The sequence below is a fragment of the Canis aureus genome, chromosome 37 (assembly GCF_053574225.1).
Source record: "Canis aureus isolate CA01 chromosome 37, VMU_Caureus_v.1.0, whole genome shotgun sequence".
Classification (NCBI taxonomy): Eukaryota; Metazoa; Chordata; class Mammalia; order Carnivora; family Canidae; genus Canis; species Canis aureus.
Genome location: NC_135647.1, coordinates 10,890,839 through 10,917,818, shown reverse-complemented (window position 1 = coordinate 10,917,818; position 26,980 = coordinate 10,890,839). Strand labels below are relative to the sequence as shown.

Sequence of the window (26,980 nt, the reverse complement as noted above, 5' to 3'; positions counted from 1 at the left end):
ATCTCAGTATATGTTCCCACCCAAATAGTACCCATATTTGCCACCTGAGACACTTGGATATTGGTGCCACACTCAGTCAGCTCTTGATATGGCACAAAGGACAGGTGTCATAGGTCAAAATCCTGTATCACTCCAAAGGTAAATAAATTCCCAAGTCCCACCATCTTCCCTACATCTACTCGGGAGGTCTCGCTGGATACTCCATGGACCTCTAACATCAGCTGCATCCCCCTACCACCACCACCTCTCATTCAAATCCTTGGCTTTATGATCCATAATTCTATGGGACTCTCTCTTCTTTAGTTCTTAGTCATTCAAATCAGCGTTTTGAAATCCCAAGGTGATTGTAAAACTCTCATGTGAGCCACAAAGCTTCATCAGAAGAGTTAGTCAATACCAGTTTTATTTCAGATACATCTGCTTACCTCCCTTATACACCCTTTGAGGAATTTTTCCATTTTCCATAAAATAACTAAAAATCAAGCATCAGAAGCAAAGAAGAAGAGAAGCAAAAGCTCAAAAATAACCCACTCATACTTGAAAACAGAGCATGAGTTTAGTATCAGGCAGGGCTGGTCTAGAATCCTTGTTCTATGACATAGTAGCTATGACATGGTACTTATTTGTACTCATACAGCCTTTGTCTTGCATCATCTGTAAAGCAAAAGCAATAGTGTTCATTTCCTGGGCATGATGAGGTTTAAAAGGGAGGTTTTAAGTTAATGCTCCTAATGTGGGGCCCAGCACGAGGTAAAGTTCCTATCTCTTCTACTCTGGTCCAAGGGGAGTGGACTGTGAGCCCTGCACCTTTTCCTATTCCTTGTTCTTCCCTCACTGCCTCCCCACATAACCCCCAGCCACTGGCCCATGTTCTATGGGCTGGAGACACTCGTTCTGGGGCAGCGAAAAGGTGCCTGACTCAGTCTTGTCACCCCCTGGGGATGAGCCTGCCAATTCTGCTCATCTATTGAAACCACCTTACAGAGCCGTTAATGAGGATTTCACATGAGGATATATACAGGAGAGCCCAGTAAACTCAGACAGGGGGTAAACACTGGGTGACTATTATTTCCTTGAGATTGGTGGGCAGATAGGAAGAGAGGAAGTCCTTGCTCTCCAGAGTCCTGATCTGAATTCCTATAGGCAAGATTTTTGGCAATGACCCAGAACCACTTAAGCTTCCTAGGAGCCATGCAACCAAATACAGCAAGACTAGATAATGAAGCCCAGGGATGAGGGGTTGGGGGGACTAAAGGTCCCACAGTGGGAGGTGGCACCCCCCCAACTCCATGCTGCATTCAGAGAGTTCCAAAAACACAGGAGGAGCTTTAACAAAAACAAAATACAAGAGTTACCATGTCAACACTAGAGTTTCACAAACACCGACCTCTACAGACACTAGAAAATGTGAAATTGCTACGCAATCTGAAGTTCAGAGAAAAGCACATTTTTTTTTAAAAGCGGAAAATAGATGAGAAAGGTAGATGCATTAAGTACTCATTTTTAGAATCTCTTATCGATATATCATATTTTATTATAAAGAAACATTTAAAAGGCATGTAAACCTGCTAACGACTGCATAAGATTTTCTTGTTTGACAGATTTAGAGATCTAAGGCATGGCCATAAATCTTTTCCAAACAAGGAGGATTATAAACAAAGTAATTAGTTAATTAATTAATTAGACACACAAACCACTATTGACAAGCCTGGAGAAATCCCTCCCAATGCCTTTTTTGTTTCTTTTCCAGGTTTGGAGGGAAAAATCCTTGAAAAAAACATGACCTACTACACATATGATTCCTCACTTTAATGTTTTCTCCCCAAGCACCCACAAATCCAGGTCAACCCAGTTTGCTTCCATTTCTTGCCCAAGTTCAAATTTCCTACTTGATGCCTACCATCTGGAGCCCTCAAGGGGCTGCCACTGTCTAAATGTGTTTGCCAACAGATGCTGCTACATTCCTCTTCCCGAGAGGCACCTGCCGCGCTGAGCATGTAATGTGGCTGCCAGGGCAGGCAGATGTGTCAGAAAAGGCAAATATCCCAAGCTGTCCAGGGACGTTGGAGCAAATATGTCCTGAGCAGCTTCAAGTGACTGTAGACCTAAGACGTGAAGTTAATTAATGGAAGCCCAAGCAAAGATGGTGACAGCTCAAAGCAAGGGTGTGAAGCTCGTGTCATTTGGTAAAGAGAACCCAAGAAGAAATCTCCTAAGGACAGGACATTAATGCCTGCACCGTATTTCCTTTGCAAACTAAGACATTTCAGTTAGAAACATGTCTTTACACTCCGGAGGGATTTTATAAGGTGTTGACCTGCTACTAATTGCAGCAATGCCTACATGACAGCTAACAAAATAGCTCCTCGCCCATTTGATTCTGATTACCTAGCTGCCATCACAGCTTCTTCCCTCCAACTGAATGAACCTGTTTGTCGTCCAGCTTCTTTATGTTCGATCCTCCCAAGCAATCATCTCTAGCTTGAAATGCCCTTTTGTCTCTGCTTCACACAATCATGACACTTGTTTTCCTACCAAACACAGTTGAAACCACTCTCCCCTAATCCCACCTGAACTAACCCCGACTAGTTCTGGCATGCATGCCACCCATAGACTCAACACTTACTTAGCACTAACAAAGATTTCTTTTAGGAAAAAGTAAATTCTACATATCCCTAACCTGTAACTTTGGCCAAGTTATTTCTTCTAAATGGGCCCCAGTTTACTCATCTGTAGAAGGAGGATAATAATAATTCCAATCTCTCAGAGTTGTGAGAACTAAACATTTATTTTTATGCTGTGTGTATGTATGAAGACACACCCATTTAGTCCATGTAAAGTGGTTATGAGCCTGGTACTGGGTACACCGTTAAGTATTCAGAAAATGTCTATTGCTTTGATTCACATTGCTATTAATATTACTCTGTGACTTGTGCTACCATTGCATTGGTCTGCATCACTTGATGACTAAATTCTGGGGATCAGGAGCTATTCTTATACATTGCCCAGAAACTTGAGGATGTGAGGATGTTCAGTGGGAACCGAACAACAAAGTTACAACCTGGCAAGGACTCGAGTACTTCTGCCTTAGCCCACTCTGCTAATTACAAAAGCTCATTCAGATGTGTGAGTTCAGGCAAAAAGAAATAATTGTATTTGATTCTTGAAGTGGGACAGCAATAAGATAAATAAATACGTCTAAATTTGCAGAGAGAAAATTTCTTTTTTTTAGAGAGAAAATTTCAACAGGGCTTTAGAATGAGAAGGGCAACCTACTGTGGCTCATGAGCACCTCCAGAAGCTTCCTGAAGGTATGACTGAAGCAGAGGTGAGAATGTGTGAGCTGATGAGGACAAGAAGCAGCATAGCCCTGAGCACAGATACAAAGCCTCCTATGCCAGGGGAAGGGCAAGGAGCACAGGCCATGCTGGGGAAATATGGTTTTCTGAAGGGTGTAGTGCAGGTGCATATTAGTTGCCCCAGAGCTCAGCCAGCATGTAGTTCCCCCAGTAAAAGTCACTTGCCCATGGAGAGAGATGCACACCTGAATTTACACCAGGGGTATTTCCACCATGTGTGCTAGACCACCATTTACATACCTGCCCCCCTTCCACATGCTCTGCTTCTATTCTTACCCTTCTCATTTCCCATGTAAATCTGTTGTCTTTTAATCCTCAGATACAGAATGTCACAGTGGACAGAACCTCCAAGGATTATCCGGGCTCCTGTCCTCCTCTTACAGAGGAGGAAACTGTTCCAGAAAGGTTCACAACTTTCCAAAGGTCACAAAATTTGTGGTATAGCAAAAACCGAAACCTAGATGGTGTGGCCACCCCCCTCTCCCCAAAGCAGTCGAGTTTCTAATTCTACATCATCCCACCTGCTTGCTTTTCCCCCCTTCCTGGCCCTCCACTGTGCCTAAGTCATCAAGGTAAGTTTTATTGGCAAGCAGGCCACTGGAACAGGCCTACATTTTCAGGTAGGACAAAGTATATTCGGCGATTTTGTACTTCATGGTCATTCTGCTCTGCATCATGCATATGGACCTTCTGCCTATGCCAACTTTCATTCCCCCTTACTGGTCTTTGACATCAGTCCACCCTTAAGATATCTGACTAATAAAAAATTTCAATGGTTAATAAATATCATTAATTCATAAGCTTTTGGGGATCCCTGGGTGGCTCAGTGGTTTAGTGCCTGCCTCTGGCCCAGGGCATGATCCTGGGGTCCCGGGGATCTCTCTCTCTCTCTCATGAATAAATAAATAAAATCCTTTAAAATAAATTTAGAAGCTTTTTATAGACAAATACTTCATCCTTTTTATTTTTTATTTTTTTAACATTTTATCCATTTATTCACGAGAGACAGAGAGACAGAGACATAGGCAGAGTAAGAAGCAACCTCCGCGTGGTGAGCCTGATGTGGGACTCAATCCCGGGACCCCAGGATCACGACCTGAGCCAAAGGCAGACACTCAACCACTGAGCCACCCAGGTGCCCTCTCATTCTTCTTCTTTTTTAAAAAATGGGTTTTATTTAATTGGGGTCTTTTCTTCCCAGGCCATGGCAGTACTATTTCAGGAAAATGCCATAGCTTGAATCCCAGGTATATTTAAAAAAATAATCTAGACAAACTAGTTTTTACACCTACCAAAAAGACTGAGAACCATAAAACCACTCTTTGGAAAAGGGAGAAAGAAATTAATTTAGTAGACTAGAATTCAACAGCTGTTTCTCAAACCAGAGTCACCTGTAACAAGTGACTCCTTAGCAGGGAAAATTATTTACCTTCAGATAACCATGTCAAGCTAGGAAAAAATGTTTCAAAAATAGCCATTAAATTAATTTTTCTTTAAGTGGCATGGGGAGAAGATAAGAAGCTATATATAGTTCAACTGTACTAAACTCCTAAGAAACTCTGATACACTGTACACTGCCCCAGGCAAATGGCAAGTGGGGGAAGGGAGATTCCCAGGAATATGTGATTCATAACTGTTAGTCATCACTTTGGGAAATTTTAGGACATAATCACTATCAGTTAAACATTATTATTTGCTAAATGTCCAAGATACAAATTTCCTTGGAGACAACTGGTGACAATATTAAAGGTTCTGCACAGCCCCTTAATTTTCCTATTTTGTGGGCTGGCAGATTTTTGGGAATTTCACAACTGAGTATGAAGTAAATTTATTTAATTACCATATGCATAGGCATGGTTTATGCACACTCTTAATCAGACTGGTGGATCCAGTATGTGGGGTCTGAAGCTTATAAAAAGTTAGTAAAGGAATAAAAGAGAGTATTGGTGGGTGGGTCTTTCAGAAAGAGTTCACAAAATTAGCAACCTAGAATTTGATACCAGGTCTACGGAGGGGACTGTGGAAGTGAGGGGCTGCAAATCTGAAGCATCACCAGCTCCAAAACAAGAGTGCCTGGTTCATGACACATTCAGATTGTGCACAAGCAACACAAAGGTGGGGACAACTGCCAATGGCCAAGATCTATGTATTTCCTTACAGTCTTCTTCAACACTAAACTGCAAATACTCCCATGCACATTTTTGCCCAGCTCAACCAGGTAAACGGAAATATTTACACTTGATGTTTTAAATGAGCTATTGAACTATTGCATGAATCCCAATATGTGGCTTTACTACTTTGTCAAGAAATACTCTTGTCCAGAGTAATTTATTTGGCCGCAATGCATAATCTGTGGAGACCCACTAAGGGTTCCTAAGAGAGTGTGTCAGATTAGCCATCACAGTACAGCTAAACTCGGCAATTATCCTTGGGTGTGGACAAGATGGGGAAGGGCAGTGCTGAGTGGTCTAACACAGTAGAGTGCCCCTGAGATGAATGAGCTTGAGTCTAGGCTCAGTCAGAGGTGGGGAGAGGCCCTCTTACAATGTGAGTTTCTGCCTCACACCAGGTATCCCATGCAGGGAGAGCACCTCAGTACATCTTCGTGATGGCAAGACAAAATGAGAAGTGAGAAAAATCTCTGAGTGCCTCAACATTAAATCAATCCATGGAGCCTTTCACCAGAAGAAAAAGATGTATCGTGACAGAAGATTCTAAAATCATAGGCGTCTGGGATTTGAGGCAAATCTCTACCTTAGCACAGCAGAAAGTCATTACTGTTCCATTAACTTTCAGGAAGTAGATTAGACCTTTCTGGGCTTTCTTTCTTAAGGCTCTCGGAGCTCCAGGGTGCCAGTGAAGTGCAGCTTAGACCAGCAGTGGCAATTCCTAGAATAGAAATCTGAAAATAACACATTCACTCTGACACGCCAACCCACTACTTTTAATTGTGGCTCATTAAAGATGTAAATAGAAGAAGACTTATGTTCACCTCTACTACAATTTCACTGCTGCAGTAAAATCACAATGCTTCTGTTTCTATGCAGAAAGGAATACTTCTGCTTTGCGGAACATCACCGCAAGCAGAGGGCTGTGATTCACCAGTTTTCCAAGGGCAGTCATCACATGTTTCTGCCTGCTGTTGGACAGAGGCAAGTATACGGGATGATTAATTTAAAAATCAACGAAAAGAAGAATAAAAGGCAAGTCAGCCCAAAGATGGTATCTAACAAATGCCAAATTCTCCCCAGGAGGCATTACGGAAATGCAAAACTGCCTATAGGAATTCTGCAGAGGATTCGGGCTGAAAAGGGGCGAAACCCAAGCAAGGGAAGATCAACCTCAAAGATGAATGTGAAAAAAAAAAAAAAAAAAGGATGAATGTGAAATCACCTATTAGGCATTTGAATTTTGCCTTACAAATATTTTTTCCTTCAGTGTACTAATGAAAATATTTTTTCTATGTCTTCTGTTTACTCATATTCCTTTGTTCAATTGCCGTATAATTAACATACAATGTTATATTAGTTTCAGGTGTGCAACATATTGATTCAACAGTTCTGTACATCAGTGCTGGCAAGGTAAGAGTAGTCACCATCTGTCACGATGCAACATTATTACCATATTATTGGCTATATTCCCTGGGCTGTACTTTTCAATCTCTGTGATTTACTTATTTTATAACTGAAATTTTGCTGCTTACTCATATTCTTACAGGACCTTCTTTCCTGAAGTTAGAATGAGAATTATATCTTATTGATAATTACTAATACAATGAAGTATTAAAACTGAATACATGAGAAAAGTTCATTTAGAAATCCTGTGTTAAAAATAAATTAAGGACCAGATGTAAAAAGACACATACTGTATAATTCCAAGTATCTGTGGTAGCTAAAATAGGCAAATTCATCACTGAAGAAAGTAGAGTAGAAGTTACTAGGAACTGCGGAGAGAAAGGAATGGGGAGTAAGTGTTTAATAGGTACAAGTTTCTGTTTGCAATGATGAAAATCTCTGATGATTGCACAAAATCGTGAGTGTACTTAAAGCCACTGAATTGTACTCCTATAAATGGTTAGAGCAGCAAGTTTTATGTTATATGTTATATGTATTTACCGCAATTAAAAATATATATATTGGGATGCCTGGGTGGTTTAGTGGTTGAGCATCTGCCTTTGGCTCAGGTCATGATCACGGGGTCCTGGAATCAAGTCCTACATTGGGCTCCTGTAGGAAGCCTGATTCACCCTCTGCTTATGTCTCTACCTCTCTCTCTTTCTATGCCTCTCATGAATGAATAAAATCATATATATTTAAATATTAAATATTAAATATATTAAATATATTTAAATATTAAATATTTAATCATATATATTTAAAAATCAAATCAAAATCAAATCAAATTAATTAATCAAATTAAATTAATATATTAAATATATATTTAAATATTAAATATTTAATCATATATATATTTAAAAATCAAAGTGGGGTGCTGGATTGATGGCTATGTCCCCAAGACAGAGTACTGTTAGCTCGCTGACTCTCCCACGTGGCTGATGGCAGTGCCAGGCAAAGGAAGGGGTGAGACCAATGTGGATACCCACTAGGAAAAGAGAGAAAACCATATCCATTCGTGCAAAGTGGGTACAGCTGCAGGTGAGATAAGCCTCTGCTAATCAGCCCCAGCATGGTTGTCAAGAATTTACAAGTACTGATTTAAATGCATTAAGTAGATCTGATACTCTGGAGAATCTTACTGAGGATCAATTTCATAGAGCAGAAAACTACTCCACAACTTGTCAGGTTAATACAGAGTTAGGTTGAATTTACATAATGTGTGCCTGTAAGTCCATGGGCTATGACCTTTGATAGCTGGTCCTGAACTTCCCCTTTCACTACATGTCACTGCAAATTCTAGGCAGCGTTTGGAAACACATGCTGCTCTGCCTATTGCTGAGTGGTTTTTAGTGTAATAAATTTGGTGTCAGTCAGATGGATGAAGCAAAGTGCTTCCCTTAAATATCTAGGGTTCTTGCAACGTACTCACCCCCAAACTCTGTTTTACTGTGAAGAGCAAGTTCACTCTGCATGGTACCCAACAAAGGACGCCAGGCTCTTCCAAGTGGCTAATTTGATGGGCTCCTAGAAATGGCCACCTGCCAGCAGCGTCATTTAGAAGGATGCTGGTCCTGAGGACAGTTGAAGATAATTTCTTTCCCATCAGCCTCTACAAAGTAGATTAGGTCCTTGTGGGGCTTTACTTTCTCTGAAAGCAACAGAGTGCTAGCAAAGTGGCCTTAAAGCATTGAAAAAAATAACCCTAGTGCATATTGGAAATCAGAAGTGGTTCAGCAGAGGTAGGAGTGAAGACGGAGTACAGGCAAGGGGTCAGGGAGTCTAGGGTTCAAATCCTAGCTTTCTTTCTACAAGCCCTGTGACAGTCTTCAGCACCAATAACCTCATCCACTATAATAACATATAATTTAAATGTAAAAGTCAGACTCATTATTTGTAAAAGTTTTTGTGAGGATCAGATGAGATGAAACATGTATAAGCACAAAGGAATTAGTTTATTAACCATACTCAGATCAATTAGTTTCCTCTTTAAAAGAGAAAATGTCGAAAAAGGGCCTCCTAAGTTTTGTTGAAGAAGCTTTTAAAATATACCCCAGTATTTATGGAGTATCCACCATGCTGAAGATCCAGTGCTACTCCTTGAGGGGACATAGGGCGGTAGGAGACCTGTCTTTAATTTGAGGGAACTTAGAGTCTAATAGAGCAGATGAGTACATCAGTGCTAAGTCTGATCATGAACTTCTTCCATTCCACAATCTTCAATGGCTCTCTGCCACTTGAGATAAAATTCCAACCCCTAGGATAGGATTAAACCAATTGTTTTCACCAGTCAAATGGGCTAACTAACTACGTTGTAAGATGCTGTAAGACACCACTCACAGAAGCTGGTGTAAGGTAGTCAATTAATAGTTCACACTAATTATTATATTACCATCATTATTAAAGGAATCTCGTTCCTCCCAATCCCTCACTGTTCTAACTTCATACACCTCTCACTGGACCCAAGCCAGTCCACGATGTGCCTCAAACACACACCGCCCTCTTTCTTCTCACCTTCATTCCCTTAGCCTCCTGCCATTTGGGATCTGGGCCATACTTCAACATCTAGCTCAAAACGCCCCCTCCTTATCCTCACCACTTCATAACTAGACCAACTATCTCACTCCTTTGTGTTCCCACCGCATTTTCTCACCCTCCCTGACTGGGCTCACTCCCATATTCACCTTCCCCTCACAGAGGAAAAACTCATAAATTCAGTTTGAAGGAAGGTACCCACGAATAAAGGTTGGAAAATTTTTAGTACAAGCTGTGTAGCTGTCTAACTGAATATCACAAAAGTAACGTAACCGTAACAGCTAATTTTTTTTTAAAAAAAAGCTTTATGGGCATGAACTCATGTAGGTTTTACAGCTTTGATAGATGCTGCTTTAATTTTCCTACTTCATGGGTGGATAAACTGAGACCCAAAGAGGTTAAATAAATTTGCTCAGCGTTACACAGCTACCAAGAGGCAGATTTGTACTCAAACCCAGGAAATCTGCCCCAAGAACCTACACTCTTCAACAATACATTACATTGTTTTCCAACCACAATATAGCGATGGATTAGGTACTGCTGGAAAAAAAAAAAAAAAAACAAGCAAGCAAACAAACAAACCCAATCTATGAGGACAGTAATCAGTTTTCTCGAGGCTGGGTTTTCAAACTTTGAGATCCATCAAGCAATTCTGTTCTATCTTTAGATCCTTAGAGTCTCATGAAGGGTTGTCTTCCACCAAGCAGCCTTCCTCATTGAGGAAACTCGTGCTTACAGACCCTTCTGCTTTAACCAGCGCCAGGCAGCCTTACATAGGCCACAGCCACAGTATCGCCACGGGGACCCATATATGTGGTCTGGGAAGGACAATTCAAGATAGCACCTACTACTATCCAGGAAGCACCCAAAGCTGTAATGAAAATTGCTTTCACTGCAGCTAAATAATGAGAATAGCTAAAGGCGAGCTGCGAATCTGCATTCGCTCCCCTTAGCCATGGTATGTATGTATGTATACACACAACGGAAGTGTACTTGACAATACACTGATGGCTTCAGGTATACATACTTCCTGGTGGACCTTCTATACGGCCAAATGACCAGGCTTTTAAATAAATGTGAGGCGCAGGACAGAAAAATAATAAATTCAGCAAAGATTCGTCTGTAAAATAGATGTAGATCACCTTCCATGAGATGCTTCCAAATGGTGTGGTATTTAAGACTTCCAAGTGAGCAGTCGATCAGTACATGTGGGCTGATCAATATCCCTAATTCGTTACTCTAACAATGGTTCAGCTTTTGTCATAATTTCATAGGCCAGCAAACGAAGGTTGGGTAAAAATATCACACAGAACAGTGGCAAATTTGAAACAAATGATCTATTCCAACTTAACTGACTCTAACTAAAACATTAATAGGAAAAATAGAGATGATATGTACAATATAGATCACAAAATAATCTATACTATTAAACAGCCTTCCCCCAGTGTCAAAATATTGTTTAAAAAGATGCAAAACATGCCTCACACACTGCTCTCCATTAAATAGCATTCTGAAATTCTTGCTCACAAGTGCAAATGATGATTTTTTTTAGTGGCATTTTTAACATGTGATATTAAAAAACCTCCTCCTCTTCCCTTTGAAAAGGAACTTTTGAGGATGCCAAATTAATTTTGGAGATGACTTTTCATTTTGTTTAAGCCAAGATATTTTTTTCTCCTTTGCAATTTTAACCAAACAGAATTCTTAGAAATGAAAAAATAGTAACAAGTATATTTCTAGAGTAGAATAGCCTTTCAGAACTGAAAATGTTATATCAATCCTTTAATGTTACCCAGTCTTGGCTTTTTAAATTCCCTTAAGAAAAAAATACCACATATTCGTATTATGTTGCCAACACTGAATGTGTCATTTTGGTGGATTTCTGATTTGGCCAATATGATTTTTTCATGGCACAAAATAGTTTGAAAAGCAATTTCTAGTCACTTCGCAAATATGGCTTCTGAGAAGCTGAAGTGACTCTACCTGATGTTAGAAGTTTCAAATACCAACGATTCACCCTACAAGTTTACTTAAAGTGCTACGATGCTGAGTCCAACTGCTTTTGTAAAAATCGTTTAACTCAACATACGAACTTTTTGTAATTTTTTTGAAAAAAAGCTTATCCGAAACATTTGAAATCTTACCTGAAGGGTTACTTGTATATTTCTCAATGAGTTCTTTCTTTTTACCTTCCACAAATATTAAGCTATATTATGTGCAGGAATGGGTTTACTACTTAGAACACAAGGTTTAAAAATAAACCAATCTCCACCCTCACGGATCATCCACAGAGATGGCTGCATCATCAAAGAACTGCAATCCGTTGAGCTAACACAGGAAGAGGAGACATTCCCAGTAGGCATCAATGAATGAGAAGTTCACTGGGTGGAGAAACAGAATTACATGCAGAAGAATCAACATGAAAAAAGGCATGGCTGCTAAAGAACACAGTATATGTAGAAAGGGAAGAAATGCCATGTGGGGAAGATGGGAGGGAGGGATGAGATCTAAATAGTGAGCTGACAATGAATTCCTAGGGATCTTGAATGTCATGCAAAGGACTCACCATTTTATCTTGTAGGAAAATGGAAACTAACAAAATCCTTTAAATTTTTCCTTTTACTTCATCATACTCACTCATTCCTATGGAAAATACCAGAGGAGTATCATTCTTAAATCAAGTACCAATTGAACTAATACTACAAACATCTTCATTTTTGCTTTATTTACTTTTCATCTTTGTTGACACGCACATATTTTCATCATGATTTTGTAATCAATGTGTATTGATGTGTGATCAATTGCACACACAATTATGAAGGATGAATTTCTTTTTTTTAAGATTTTATTTATTTATTCATGAGAGACAGAGAGAGAGAGAGAGAAAGGCAGAGACACAGGCAGAGGAAGAAGCAGGCTCCATGCAGGGAGCCTGACATGGGACTGGATCCTAGGTCTCCGGGATCACGCCCTGGGCCGAAGGAGAGGCTAAACCACTGAGCCACCAGGGCTGCCCATGAAGGATGAATTTGAGGCTCACATTGTATTACATACTTCAAGTGCCACCTAGGGTTTTCAGGAATGGTAGTAATTCAATCAGACCCTTTCTTTGGGAAGACAACCCTCAAAATCATAGGATGAATGGAATATAGGAAGGATAGACATAAGGTAGAAGTACTTTCTGGAAGGGGGCTGCAGTAGTCAGGCAAGTGATGCTAACAGCAGAAACAGACCAAGGGCAGGGGAATGGAGAAGAGTGGTAGACCGTGAAATACATTTGAGGCAAAACTCTAGTGTGTGGTCAAGGGACAAAGCATAGGAAGAGAAGGTGGTGTCCAGCATCGATGACTGGCTGGATGCTGATGCTGTTTCTCAAGACAAGGAACCCATAAAGGGGGACAGGGCAGTAACAGGAAGAGGTATAGAAAAAAGTCAGAGGCACCTATGATAACCCAATTGGAGCCATCTGGGAGGAAGATGGAAGCCGATGATCTTAAGCTCCGAGAGGAAGAGAGAGCTATGTTCATCAGGAGAACAGAATTGGTAACGATGTCGTGATGTGATGATGAGGTCTTCAGGAAAAGCATGTGCAGTAAGGAGCTCCGGTGGGTTTCTTTCTGTTTTCATTCCAACCATGTGCCAATGTGGCAGTTTCATCCTGATTTCTTTTGATGCATAGCAAACACCTCCTTTCCAAGCTTTCAAACTGTCACCAAGGAAGGGTACCTTCCAAGTTAATCACCATCTGTTTTGATGATGCCTATTATAGGACCATTCACTGCATTTCCTGAACTGGTGTGGTTTCACTCAGTTATACCCAACCACACAGCTTCTCCAAAGGACTGATGTTATTAGCCCGTGACAGTATCAGCAAGAGGAGTGAGTTTTCACGTATTTCACAGAAGGCATGCTTGGTACTGTTTTACAGAACGTCATGTATGACAGTGAAGGGGATCTAACTTTTCTAAGCGAGAAAGCCTTTAAAGAGCTTTCCAGTGATGGTCTTTGGTGGGGGGAGGGGGGTACTGATCTGCCTCTTTTCCTATGTCTATCTGCCTCCCAAAAGCAGTGCCTAAGGTTTAGGAAGCCATTCGGAAAATCTGCAGTTTTGGAGAATGCCACATGGTAAAGAACACAAGTGATGTAGTCAAATATTTTTTAGAATCAGCTCTTTGCTTTCCCAACAATGGCTGACTATTTGTAAGGAAATATTCCATATATTTCGCCTGCCTCTCCCTCTGGCTGTGTCTCTGCCTCTCTCTGTGTCTCTCATGAGCAAATAAATAAAATCTTAAAAAAAAAAAAAGACCTTTAATGAAGGTTCAGGCACCAATGCCAACAACTGTACACTTCTCTTGCATGAGTGATAGCCTGTGCCCCTGCCTCCTGCCTCACAAAGCCAGCCCACACCCCAACCCAACTGCAAGAGGCTATACAGAGAAAACCTAATCAGGTTTCAATGAAGCACGTATGCAAAAAAAAAAAAAAAAAGGAATAGCCTCTTTTGGTCTCAATATTGCTTTGGAAATCTGTGCTTTCTTTTCTTACCTTAGCTGAGAATGAGAATAAAAAAAAAAAATTCCCAACGCATTGTTATACCTTCCTTCTCTCCAAACCTCCTGTTGACAAAATTAGATGGACACCTGGGAGAAGACACTTCCTGCTGCTGTGCCTGAAGGTGCCTTTTATTTTTTTAAAGATTTTATGTATTTATTTGATGGCGAGAGAGAGAGAGAGAGAGAGAACAAGCCAGAGGGAGAGGGAGAAGCAGTCTCCCCGCTGAATAGGGAGCCCGATGTGGGGCTTGATCCCTGGACCCCAGGATCATGACTGAGCCGAAGTTAGGCAGACTCCTAACCGACCGACTAAGCCATCCAGGCGCCCCCTGAATATGCCTTTTAATACAAACTTAATCCAAGGTCGACACAACTTCTCTTAAATGAAACTGACTAAGCAAGAGTAAAAACAAACAAACAAACATACAAACAAACGCTGAAAAAAAAAAAAAAAAGCTTCAATGCAGTTGGAAGTGGCTGTCTTAATGGCTAATAAGTTTCCCAATTAGCTCACTGGTTCCCTTAGAGGCTGGCTAGACTTCCCGAGTTCTTCTGTTTGGTTTCTGTTAGGTCTTTTACCAGGGCTGGATCTGGCAGCAAGGGCATGAGGAATTGCACTAAAAGCAAAAACCGCCCTGCAAATCTCCTCTGGAGCATCCAAGGCCAGGGGTGCCCTTGCTGCAGCAAGTGGAGGAGGGCAGGAGGGGGCCCCGTGTGGCCACTGCAGTCTGTTGTCATCAGATTCAAATCCTGAATCTGCTGCTGGCACTGGGGATGCTTTGATGTGTGTCCACTGCAGCTTAACTTTATCCCTTTCAGCAATGGGATCGCTCTCCTGCCACCAAAATGGGCAACCTGCGCGCCCTAACAGCTGAAAGAAACAGCGTTCAAAAGAAACTGCCAAGGGCAGCAGGCGTGGCCTTGGGATCCGAGGCTACAGCGTCTAGGTTCCCACAGCACTGCTCCCACCTCCGATCCCCTTCTGTCCTAAGATTCCGGTCCCCTCCCCCAGAGTCGACATGACTTCTGGACTGTGCGTGGGCAGGGGCCACCGCCACTAATAGGGACAGTCAGAACCACCACCAGTTGAAGAGAAGGAGACAAAAAGGTTTCCAGAACAGCCTCTGACTGAGGGGACTTGACACATTTGGACAAAACGGGGTTTCTATGGGATCAGAGAATATCTAGACTTCACATCCCCAAAAGGCTAAAAGCCACTGAAGAATGAATGCAACCCTGGTGGCTGGATGCTGCTTATTAGACCAAATATCGCCTGGGCACCTGCGACGTGCTGAGAGCTAGACCCTATGCTGCAGGTGAGGAGGCCCAGAGGCTGAGGGAGCGGACACAGGCAGCTGCTCACAAACCTCGGTGTGCAAGACTTCTCTGTGGTGAGTCTCTTAGGCTCCACATCCCCAGAAATTCTGACTCATTGCGCCCAGTGTTGCTGAATCTGCAACTTTAATACACATGCACAGGTGGCTTGGCTGCAGGAGATCCTGGGGCCAGACCACAGAAACGCTGGGTTAGACCTGATTCCTGCCCTCAGTGAGTGTGCAACCCAGACGGGGTGATAGCAATCACCCACAAGGCAATACACAGCCCTAGATTTTTCTTTTTTCTTTCTTTTTTCTTTTTTTTTTTTTTTTTATGATGCACGTTCTAAATGTTCCAGGAGTTCAGAGGCCTGCGCATTCCAGGAAGAGGGTGAAGGTGAGACAGGCTCAATGGTCAGGCAGGCAGGTCCTGCTTAGCGAGAAACAGCCCAATCATCTACACCAAACCTCCTGATTCAGCGTGACAAGGGGGCCATGGCAGATATATGCGTGAAGACAAAGCCATGAATTAGAGGACTGCCACCCAGCAGGTAAACAGGCTTCCTAGGTTGAGTACAAGGAGGACACTGTCACCAGGAGAATTGTAACACTGGCATTTCCAGATAATACGATGTTCGCATTTTCATTCTGCCACATTCATGTGGTTTCCTGCACTTCATGATTTCACATTTGTAAGACAAAAAAAAAAAAATGCTGTCACGAAACCCAAATAATGCACCACTCTGAGGCAGACAGCCAGCTGCTAACAAGAGTGACATCTGAGCATCATTTAAAGTGTCATTCATAGCTCTGCTCCGGAAAAGGGATGGTTAGTGAGAAAGAAAAAATAATAAATTATGTTCAATTTAAAACAAAGTTTGGGACTCCACAGGGTTCAAGTATTGGTAGAAAACCCATAAGACACTGGCAGCAAACAGAACAGAGAAGGAAGAGTTAGATTCCCGACAGGAAACTAAAGGACAAATATATTATATTATATTCATATAACAATGTGCCACTTTGTCTTTAATGCCGCAAGGGAATGCATTACTAACCACAGACACCACAAGGCCTGTTTGACCAAAGGGCTGGTTCACAAGATCGTAGGGAGAAGGAGGGAGAAGGGACCCCAGAGTGCCTGGCTCCTTCTCCACCACTGGTGCATCCAATGAGCCAAAGATGACCTGCCAAGGGCTCACCATCAATTCGGCGGAGCAAGAATCAAAGGGGATGATGATTTAATTAATTTCAGCAGAGTGAACTATGGCATTTTTAGATTTGCAAGAGACCTTGGAGGTCACCGAGGCACGCACTGGAGTTTTTAGAAGTGACTCATTCCTTGAGGATGAGTAAGTTGTCTGAGGTCAACAAAGGTGGGCAGAACCAGCTTCCATTTGAGGACTGTTTCTAAGAACTATAATCAATGAGGCTGGTGAAACTTCCTTGGAAATCCACAGCATTTTTGGTGTCTTGCTTGGCATTTATTTATTGTTTCTTTATAGTTTGGAGGACTTAAATTTCACCTCCAGATCAAGGCTCTCATGCGGGCACCATGCGTAGTTAAAAGGTGCTCAGTAAATACGTGTTGAGTAAGACTTGGAAAATCCCAGTGCTTCTCACCTTGCCCTCACTGATACTCCACTGCAGGGTAACAAATCTGCCATCAGCTTGAATCGACCGTCTCATGTGTGATTAATCCCTTACCCTCTCAGCTAAAAGGAATGTCTGGAAGATGTAGTTGGTTGGTTGGTTGTGCGTTCAGTTGTTTGGGGGTGCTTTTTCCCTTCTTTTTGGTCTTTTCTAACCACAGAAGCTTTGTACTCAGATCCCGCTACTCTGCAAATTTTATTTTATTTTTTTTTGTTTTTGTTTTTTTTACTCTGCAAATTTTAGAAACAAACATGCTAAGTCAATTTCATTGTTCTCTTGGCTCTCCACCACTAGAACAACATTTTCTCACACAGCTTGTTGCTTGGGTTGTAGAGAAATAACCCTGCACTCGACTAAGATGTCCTGAGACACCAAATAAATGATGATTGATGAAATCTAGAGCTAATGAATGCCAAGTCCTTTGGATGACTTACCCACAACTATTTGTGTTTCAAGACCATCCGTGCAGGCTGAAGTCCACCCTTTCTTGCTCATGGTCCGTAGCAGCACTACTTTTGAGGCCTCAGAACAAATTCTTTCATTTTGCTCCAGTATGCTACAGGAAAAGAAAACAAAACAAGTCAGAATGAAAAATGCCACTTCAAGCAGTTAGTTGATATTCAGGGGGAAATCCCTGGCCTCTCTCAGATGTATATTTTATAACCTCAAACAAGCATGTTAATTATCAGAACGATGCTATCACACAACTGATCTACCTATGGTGCCCTGAAATAGTAGAAGGTGGAGGAGGGGAGAGGAAGAAAGAAAACAGAGCACCTGCCGGGGTAGGTAGGACATCTTGAAAATTATATATACTACTAGGAATGTGCCTGCAAAATTTCAAGTTTACTAGCTGAAATAAGTACCCAGAGAAGAATTCCTAATGTTGAATAATTAAAGATAACTGACATGCACTTATCAAGGGTAGAAAGTAGAGAAAGGTTTGTTTCAAATTAAAATTCATCTGATTCTGTCCATTAAGGACTCAGACTCACCGAGCTAATATTAATATCTTTAAACACAGGGCTGCTAGGATTGCACAACAAAGAAAAGATAAAGTGTTAGAGGAAATTTTCGATTTTGCGCCACAAATAGGTGATTGACGGGTTTTCACTCTGACTCGATAAATCTCGATAAAGAACTGCCCCAGCCAAGTTGGAAGGCAGCGTCTACTTTACACGCTGAAATGTGAAATGAATGGTTAAAATATGCATGCCTCTTTACCCCCACTCAGAGCAGCTGACAAAGCCTACACAGTGGAACTGTGTGGTGACAAGGTGGTGGCTCTGAAAAGTACTCCTCTGCCTTGTGAGCTTACAACATCACTGGTCACTGGTTTGTTCTAGCTTCTCCCACTGCTCAGTCCACTCCTCTGTTGTTGTTGTTTTTTTTAAATTTTATTTATTTTTTCATGAGACACACACAGGGAGAGGCAGAACCATAGGCAGAGGGAGAAGCAGGCTCCTGCGGGGAGCCCAATGAGGGACTCGATCCCAGGACCCCGGGAATCACACCCTGAGCCAAAGGCAGACGCTCAACCACTGAGCCACCCTGGTATTCCTGTTTGGATTTTTTTTACAACGGCCATTAGGACCTGGAAATGTCTTCAAAAGACATCTGCAGACCCTTCCAGCCTCTTACAAGCTCTTCCTCTTTGTTCTGGAAGCGCACTGCAAGAATGCCACCCAGCTCTCTCACTACGATGACCGCATCCCACTTGGCACGCCCAACTCTATGCATCTCCAAAGGTCCTGAGGCCACTGCCGGGTCATCATCCAATGACCCAGTTGTAAGACAGAAAACATGCCTTTATGCCTCACTAGGTGACCAGGTGAATAATCGATTCCTTGAAAGCCTTCCGAAGAAGCTATTACTTTATAGAAGACTCGACGTGTTTGAAAAGGACTTTTTGGGGGGTTGTGCCTATCTGTGGTTAAATGCGTGGAGGCACTTAGAACTTCTGAGGAGGAAGAGAAAGCTGCTCTTGGGTAATGTTTAAACAAGTGAGTTGAGTTTAAGCCCATTATATTTTCAGCTGAGTTGGAAGGCGACTGCCTGAAAATGGCAAAGTCTTTTTTATTTTCTTGATGCTATCAATACCCACCGAAAGTGGGGTTGTCACGATTTTATTAGTTTCCAGAGCAGCTTTCATGAAATGTAACTCAGCTCCCACTCAAATGTGTAACAGTAACATATTGCTACAAATCAACATAAGCCAGGAAGTTCAAAGCATGACAAACTGTCTTTATCTTACCGTTTGGGTAAAAACAGAATTTTGAAGGGAGGAGGAAGATTTCAGCGAGCCCACTGCATGTTATTGGCTGATATTAATCTTTTTTTTTTTTTAACTAAAAATAAATTGCTGCCTTTCTTTCACTTGTTACCAGCTTGCTATCTTGGGTCTTTCAGGACTGGGAGGGTCTCTGTCGTCTAGTTCAAAATTCTTCTGCAAAGGAAGCGGCTGGCCCAGGAAGGCTGGCAGCACATAGTAGGTTCATCTGAGCCTTGAGCAGACTTAGGGTTTAATCACTCATGCCCACTGACTCACTGAACACCATGTACGGTGTTGGTTGGAAAAGTTTACCAGAAGCTCAGGACCTTCTCGGGTCACCCTTTCTCTCTTTCTTCTCTGTGTTTTGTCTAAAGGAAGACATTCATTTCTGGGTTATATTTTGTCATCCAGTGGAGCAAAATTATCTGAGAGAGGTGGAATGGCTCTCTAATTAGCTCAGGGCCCTACCCTGGCTGCCAAAGCCAGGTGTCCAGAGGAGCAAGTCACATTCTTTGTAGAGGAGAAAAAAAAGGGGGGGGGGGGGACAAGGACTGATCTAAGTGACAAGATTTTCCATTCTTATCTCTGTCGACGTGAAGGAGCTGGAAGTGATTCATTTTGTGATTTATCGCAGACCCTCAATTACACATAGTGCACCAAGTATGAGATGATTTTTGTCAAAAGAAAACCAGTGAAGATTCTATACACCTCCTTTTAAAGCAATAATTTCAAAATATTTTCCTCTTTCAGCGAACTTTTCAGCAGTGCTGTTGATAACCAACAAAAACAAACTGGCTTGAGTTTAATCCCTTTTGCCTACCCATTCTTGTTTGCCAGTTGAAGCTATAAATAGAGATAAGACCAAGTCTAGAAAGAAGAAAAGAACACCAGGGGACTAGAGCATTCACAGATCTGTCTAAACCCTGAACGTTATCTATATAAACAAGGATTTCAATCGAGACGTTATCCTTACAGGGTCTGGAATTCAATAAGCATTTTTGCGATAATTTTCTGAACAGTTATAAACAAGCAGCAGCAGCAAAGTATACTCTATCAACATGTGTCAGAAACAGTGGCCCAAAAACCATGAGGTGTTTGTTTTTTTAAAATTTCTTTTCATCTCAATTTTGCCACTAACTGGATTTTTCAGTTTAAGCACCAACTCTGAAGTAGAATGTAACTCCTTATGTATCAAATAAAGGGACGTAAGTAAATGTCTTCCGTAATTAATTCCCAATTAGAATTCAAGTTGCTTTTATATGTATTTGAGTATACCACAGCAAAAGAGACCTCTAAAAACACAACTGTATTTCTAGGAGTTATCAGGTACATCGCTATTCTAAAATCCAACAATTAGACACAGCACAGGAAAAAGAAAAAAACAAAGCAAAACCTAACAGCTTCATTGTGAAATACCCCTTCAGTGGGGAATGGGTGTCCTATTCAATAAACAGTGCCAGGAAAATGAGCTCTTTATTCGCAAAGAGTCAGATCCCCATCTTACACAATTCAGAACATAGATTCTAATTAATTAAAAAATTAAACACATAAATATGTGTTTACAGAGACATGCATATGTAGGTTTATATATATATATACACATACATATACATATATACATATGTATGTATACATATATACGTATATACATATATATACATATATATACATATATACATATATATAATTTTATACAATTAAATACAGAAAAATAATTTTATAATCATGAGAGGCCCTGTAGGCCATTGCAGAGACTTTGACTTTTTACTCCAAGTGATACAGGAAGACACCAGAGAATTGTGAATAGAGTGAAGTGAAGTGCCTTGTGAAGAACAGACCATAAGGGGACAAGGCTACAGGCTTGTAAAACAGGCTACCGCAGACAGTTAGGTGAGACACCTAACACATAGACTACTAACGTGGTGTGACACTGGGGGAGGAGATAGTAAGAAATGATGAGATTTTGGATGTACTTTGAAGGTCAAGTTGACAAGTGGTATAAGAGAAAGAAAAGAGTTGAGGAGGATCCATCTAAGTTTTTGACCAGATCATCTCTAAGAATGGAGCTGCCCATTCACCAAAATGGAAAAGATGGTGGAAGAAGAAGGTGTGTGTGTGTGGGGGGGGAGCACTCCATTATTGCATGTTAGGTCTAAAATGCATATTAAACATCCTGGGGAGATATCAAGTAGCCAGCAGGATACGGGCAACAGCAAGTAGACAGGAGGCTATGTAAGTCTGAAATTCACAAACGTGTGGATAGAAAACACAAGTTAAAGCACAAGTAACTGTCACAGGCAGTTCCCAAGATAGACCCCAATGACCCCATCTCTTGACATTCATGCTCTTGTCTAGTCCTCTCCCCTTGAGAATAGACTAGATTGAGCCATTCTCTAGCAAACTGAGGGCAGCAAAGGCAATGGGATGTCATTTCCAAAATTAGGTGACAAAAAGACTGGCTTCCATCCTGGATGCTCTTGTATATTCTCTACAGGGTTACTCATAATGGGGGCAGGGGTGCTGGCTGCCAGGCTGCGAAGGCCATCCTGCGGAGGGGCCCATGTGGTCTGCTGGAGTCTGTATAAGAGTGAGCTTGGAAGCAGATCCCAACCCTCCCCCCACTCCCATCCTTTAGATGAGACTGCAGCCTGAGTTAATTAATGGCTTGACTGCAACCTTATGGAGATCCCAAGCCTGAGACAGATAAAAAAATGTGCCCTGGTTCCTAATTATAGAAACTGTGAGATAATAAGTATTTGTTCTTTTAAGCCACCAGGTAATTTGTTACACAGCAATAGGTTACTAATACAGTTATGACGGGCAAAGCACTGTTCTAGGAATTTTATATGACTTTTTACAGTTGGAGAAACTGAGTCACAAAGAAGTTACATCACTTTCCCAATACCACAAATATGTGACAGAGATGGGACTCCAACTCAGGCCATCTGAGTCCTGAGCAAAGGCTCTCTGTGACTGCAAGCTAAAACCCCTCAAAGATAACCTTTTCTGCCTTGGACGTGCATACCCAAAAATGTGACTTTTCCCTCTAGGAAATGCTAATATCATAGACTATATGCAAACAATGGCCTGTGTGCATCTTCACCAAGCTTCTTAACCTGTCACAGAGCTCTACAATCCTATTTTCGATATCCCAAATACATACAATACATTTCGATATCCCAAATACATTACAATACACACACACACAAATTTTATATGTATATATATATAAACTGTCAAAGAAGATGGAAAGGTGGCCTCTTGCCGTTTGAAGAGTAACTTCCCTCTGGTTCTTTATTCTTTAATTTCAGTCTGGTTCATCTAGTTGATTTAACTATGAGAGAACTGCCAGCATAGTTTGCAAATGCTCTCATATAAATTCCTGTAGACTGAATGTCCTTTTGCACATTTAAAGAGCCCTCCTTTCTAAAACTACTTAATGGTAAAAACAAACAAAAAACACCAAGATACTGGATAAGACAGCTACAGTATTTCTGCTTGAATTATTTAAATAATAAGGGAAAACTGATTTTCAGTTGCCAGTAGAGAGTCATTAAGGATTCAAACAATATTAAGGGTTTTTTTAAAGATTTTATTTACTTATCTGGGGGCACGTACATGCTAGTAGGGAAAGGAAGAGGGGAGAGGCAGAAGGAGAAGCAGACTCCACACTGAGCGGGGAGCCTGACACAGGGCTCAATCCCAGGACCCTGAGATCATGACCTGAGCTGAAGGCAGATGCTTAACTGACTGAGCCCCCTCAGGCACCCCCCCACAAAATATTAAGTTTCTAAGTAGGAACTGGTAAAACCAAAACATAAAAAAAGCGTTTGAGTTACATAAAGTATAGTAACTACTGTCTCTTTAGTATTTAAAACAAATTAAGACTTTTCCATTCTTTCCTTGACACAGACGTGAAATACAGAAAGTGAAAGAAGTGATCTCTGTACTTCTGTGCTTCAGTACAAATTTAGAATGGCACTGTTGTCAGAAAGGAAACTGTTGCTGGTTATTGTACCCTCATTTTTTTAGGAAAAGAATGCCCATCAAGCAGTAGCCAGGAACATGTTCATCCATACCATGGAATCCTTTTATTGTTTTAACTAAGGAACATGTTCATCCACACCATGGAATCCTTTTATTGTTTTAACTAAGGTTATGCCCACAACCAATGGAAACCAAAGAACTGGAAAGAAAGAATCATTAAAAAAAATACAACAAAACCCACTGCCATTTATAAATCTCTTTTTTCTTTCTTTCTTTTTCTTTTTTTTTTTATAAATCTTTCTGTTACAAGAAGTGACTGTGTTTTATAAAGGCATATGATGCATCACCACAGGTATTTTTTGCCATTTAAAAATACCAAACAGTAGTGACAGGCCTCGTGCCAAGGCTGCCAGGACTAACCTGCAATTTGGACGATTTGTATGGGGATGACATTACCCTGTCTTGTGACACAAGCAGCAGATGCTGCTGATTAACACACAAAAATGTCTAAAACAGAGTTTCACCAACATAGGAGTTTGCAGAGTAAAGACGGCTTTGATGATTAGGAGCAAAATAGTATCAAATGATGAAGGATGAGTGGTTTCCTTTTTAAAAAAGAAGAGTCAATCAAATTAACTGGTAAGCTTTCATGGACCTTCTTCTAAGTAAAGTACAAGATGTAACTGCAAGTACTTGATAAATCTTGCTTCTTGTTTTTGGGAGAGGGTAGCATATACCGTGCATTAGCCAGTGTGTTCAGTGGGATGCTATATTCCATGGCAAAACACCATGTTATGCTAAAAATGAAATGAGGACAAAAAACACTGGGATACATTTGGGAAACACTTTTGAGGGACTCTGGTGATCTGATATGTATTATAAATCTCAAAGAGGAAAAACAGCATGCGGCTCACCCCAAAATACATTTGACCACAGAACACTTTTTCCAAAGAAATAAGCAACCAGTAGACATGCACTGACCGAAATGCATCTTAGCAAACAATTCACAAGGTCTGTGGTTCTTGGACTTTTTCTTCCCCCTTTGCATCTCTAAAATGTAGTAAGGATCCCAAAGAGTCTTTAATTAGGCAAATCATACTGAAAAATACTTATTGTATTAAAAATTGAAACTGTAAAAAAACTGAAATATGTTAAAATTAACTCATTTACTGTAAATAATAATATACCCATTGTACATTACATAAAATAGCATATCTTTATGAAAAAGCAACTGTATTCTTCAAAACAAAAAAGTTCAGTGTGAAGAGTGACACTGATTTAAATTTTTGCATATTTCTTTAATATCTGGCTTAACAGGGGGTCACGTGGTTGACTCAGTCGGTTTAGCACCTAACTCTTGATTTCAGCTCACATCTTAATCTCAGGGTGGTGAGTTCAAGCCTTGTCTTGGGCTCTACAGGGGGCATGGAGCCTACTTTTAAAAAAAATTGAAAAATAATAAAATAAAATAAAATAATAAAATCTTTTAAAAAATCTGGCTTAACAGAAAAAAAGTTGAGTTCTCAAATGAGCCTCTGAATTCAATTTTCTGTGATACGTAGTTTGGTGAACATGTAGGCTGGCTGTATCCATGACATAAATCATGAAGAAAGGGCACGCTATTAAGAAAACATCTTGATAAGAACCTGGGAAAGGTGTACACTTTAGACTTCTTTAGCAAATGCTTTCTTTTAATAATCTAGGTTTTAATAATCTAGTAAGGATTTGTTTTAACCAAAGATGATAAACTCTTTAAATATCCTGAATGAGATTCAGAAAGTCCTGTTTCATGAAATCAGTTAACAAAGTATGTATGTAATCATAAACCATCAACTATTTATCAACAATGATCAAACAACACTGGCTATCTGGTTGTTCACGTATTCATGCAGCAATAATAATAATAACTAATATTTGTGTGGGGGGGGATGTTTTTAAGGGGGAAGGGGCAGGGAGAGAGGGAGAGAGAATTTCAAGCAAACTCCACACTGAGCATGGAGCCCGACACAGGGCTCCATCTCATGACCCTGAGACCATGACCTGAGCTGAAATCGAGTCAGATGCTCAACCCACTGAACCACCCAGGCGCCCCGATACCTAATATTTGAGTGTTAAGCCCTCAAATTGCATTATCTCATTTTGGTCTTATAACCACCCTATGAGGTAGACACTTTCATTATTCTACCTTTAATCAATGAAGAAATGGAGGTGATTAGAGCTAAGTAACACACTCAAGGTGCTAAGTAACTAAGTGATGGATTCAGGACTCCCAACTACTGTCTGACACCAAACACTCTCTCTTAACTCATTTCCAATTCACAGTTTAGTAATCCAGATTCTTCCTCTGGCCATTATTCCAAGAAATAATGAAATATCGTCTTCATTTTCCTATTTCAAAGTGAGTAGCTGCTCGATGAATTAGTTTGGAGCCCACACTAATAAATGTGCATAAAATGGGAACATTCTTCTGCCTCCCAAAGCAGACTATCCACGATATTCAATGAAAAAAAAAAAAAGTCACATAGGCTGGATGAGATGAGCCCAATCTTCTGATTCTTAAAAAGTCATGAGGATGGAGCAATCGTAACGACGTTCTGGAAATAAAACCCAACGTACCAGTCCATATCCCCCTCTTTATTCCTCTGAAAGCACAGTCACAAAACAGGGACTAGGAAAATGCCTGTCATCTCTAAGGCACCACAATAAGGCAAGGAGAAAGCATAGGCAGACCTTGTTTTATTGCACTGTGCTTTATTATTTTTTTAAAGACTTTATTTATTCATGAGAGAGAGAGAGATGCAGAGACACAGGCAGAGGAGAAACAGGCTCCATGCAGGGAGCCCGACGCAGGACTCGATCCTGGGACCCCAGGATCATGCCCTGGGCGGAAGGCAGGCACTAAACCACTAAGCCACCCGGGTTGCCCTGCACTGTGCTTTAGAGTGCTTATCAGATACTGTATTTCTTCCTTTCCTCTCCTCTCCTCTCCTCTCCTCTCTGCTCCTCTCCTTCTTTCTTTCTTTCTTTCTTTCTTTTCTTTCTTTTTTTTTTTTTTAACAAATTGAAGGTTGTGGTGACCCTGCCTGGAGCAAGTGTATAGCCCTCTTTCTCCAACACAGCATTTGCTCACTTCATGTCCCTGTGTCACCTTTTGGAAATTCTCATAATATTTCAAATTTTTTTATTATTATGTTTGTTACAGTGATTAGTGATCCAATGATTACAACTCACTGAAAGCTCAGATGGTGGTTAGCATTTTTTAGCAAGACTATTTTTTTTAAAGAGTTATCTATTTATTTGAGAGAGAGAGAGAGCTGACAGGAAGAGGAGGAGGGGGATAAAGGGAGAGAGGGAACTCCAGAGGCAGAGAAGCAGACTCCCAGGTGAGCTCAGGGCTTCACCTCAGGACCCTGAGATCATGATCTATGCCAAAACCAAGAGTTGGAGGCTTAACCTACTGAGATCCCCAGGTGCCCTAGCAAGATAGTATTTTTAAATTAAGATATATATATAGATAGATGATAGATAGATAGATAGATATAGTTATATATATAGATAGATAGATAGATATAGATAGATACATCTACATATATATTGTTTTTAAGACATTATGCTATTGCATACTTAGTAGTCTACAATATAGTGTAAACATGACTTTTGTTACATACTGGGAGCCCCAAAATTCATGTGA

The 26,980-nt window shown here is 40.8% G+C and overlaps 1 protein-coding gene and 1 long non-coding RNA gene across 14 annotated transcripts in view; one reads left to right on the top strand and one right to left on the bottom strand.

Annotated features, from left to right (window-relative positions):
• ATXN1 (ataxin 1) overlaps nucleotides 1-26,980 on the bottom strand; it is a 412,684-nt gene that overhangs the window by 290,332 nt on the left and 95,372 nt on the right. For 12 of the 13 annotated variants that reach the window (XM_077886366.1, XM_077886353.1, XM_077886354.1 and 9 more), the window contains one exon: nucleotides 17,465-17,586. The gene's annotated coding sequence lies outside the window, so the exon portion shown is untranslated. Of the gene's footprint in view, nucleotides 1-425; nucleotides 570-17,464; nucleotides 17,587-26,980 lie in introns of those variants that run through there. The other variant, XM_077886364.1, reaches the window with a different exon arrangement.
• On the top strand, nucleotides 645-6,940 carry LOC144306779 (uncharacterized). The gene is made up of 3 exons (XR_013373843.1): nucleotides 645-750; nucleotides 3,679-3,931; nucleotides 6,888-6,940. It is a non-coding gene; the product is annotated as an uncharacterized LOC144306779 (long non-coding RNA).